Raw genomic sequence first — 1,341 nt, forward strand, 5'->3', positions numbered from 1 at the left:
CGTCGGTTGGGACCCCTCACTTTGGCGATCCATCCGTGCGTCGCCGAGCGCCTGGCACGTCGGTTGCGCTTGATGGACGCTCAGCTCCGCTGAGCGTTCGCGGGTCGGAGAAGAATTCCCTGTCCCGCTGGATTCGGTGTATCGAATTAAGAGTTTGACCGCAGGTGAGCAGCCCATAATAGATGATTCCCTGCCAATCCCACCGAACACACAGCAAAATCTTCCTGATCGTCTATTCTGGCTTGGCCACCGTTTGGGCCGGCTGATCGCGATTCGACCAAGCCCGGTTTCTCTTGACGTTCTCGTAAGTGACCCTCTTTTCATCACCCGTAACCATTCGCTTCAGAAATGTGTCGATTTTGTTGCGATTCTGCAGCAATTCGCAGATGGAAATTCGGTCCATGAGGTTTTTTTTTGTTAACTCGTGTTGCAACCATACGTCGAACTTCTTTTTGTATCCAGCCTTATTTGAATGGTTCCAAACTTTTTTTTGTGCAATGTTTAGCTTCTGGGTAATCATGACGGTCGGACTCGACGATTTCCCTTATTTTATCGACATTTTCGACAATTGGCCTTCCAGAGCGTGGTGCATCTTTGACATCAAAATTACCGGTACGAAATCGACGAAACCAAAATTGCGCGATATTGACTGTTACTGTATCAGCACCATAAACACTATTTACATTTTCAGCCGCCTGGCTTGCGTTTTTGTCTTTATCGAAGAAAAACTGTAAAATATTGCGTATTTTCTCTTTGTTAGTGTCCAGCTTTGACACGCGCTCAAACAATACTGACTCAAGCAATCACAAAACTGTCTGAGAAGTTTTTTTAGTACGAAATCTTATCTTTCTAACGCCATTTGTCGTATCCCGATCGCACTTTTATAACGAGAGATACAGATTACTAAAGCCATCTATTGGAAAAATAATATATTTCTTTTTATTGAACCTAATATATATTTATATTAGGTGTAGTAAAAAGAAATCTATTATTTTCATCGCGTTTTTTTAAAAGACATCTATCAGTAAAAACCGCAATTACTTTCTTTCCAACAATATAAATATATCTTAATAGTGTAAAATTCAGCTTTAAAAATCTGTTTTTTAAATTATACGATACGACTATTTTTAATGGAGTTATGAGCAATTAGAGTCAAAATAATTCGTTTATTTAAGCCGCGATAACTCGGTAATCAAAAGTCGTAGGAATATTAAAAAGAAACGATTTTGTAGGGAAAGTATCAAGCTTTCACGATAGGTAATCGAAAATTTTCTCAAATTCGTTTTGGACACGTTACAAATCCACAAAGTGAGAAGAAAATTTTTCGTCTTTTTCAGCTCG

At 39.6% G+C, this 1,341-nt stretch overlaps 1 pseudogene; it reads right to left on the bottom strand.

The window, feature by feature from the left end:
- Nucleotides 1-232: 232 nt before the first annotated feature.
- Nucleotides 233-1,341, bottom strand: part of LOC108751208 — a 4,457-nt pseudogene continuing 3,348 nt past the window's right edge.

This window comes from Trachymyrmex septentrionalis, unplaced genomic scaffold (genome assembly GCF_001594115.1).
Source record: "Trachymyrmex septentrionalis isolate Tsep2-gDNA-1 unplaced genomic scaffold, Tsep1.0 scaffold419, whole genome shotgun sequence".
In the NCBI taxonomy this organism is placed as follows: Eukaryota; Metazoa; Arthropoda; class Insecta; order Hymenoptera; family Formicidae; genus Trachymyrmex; species Trachymyrmex septentrionalis.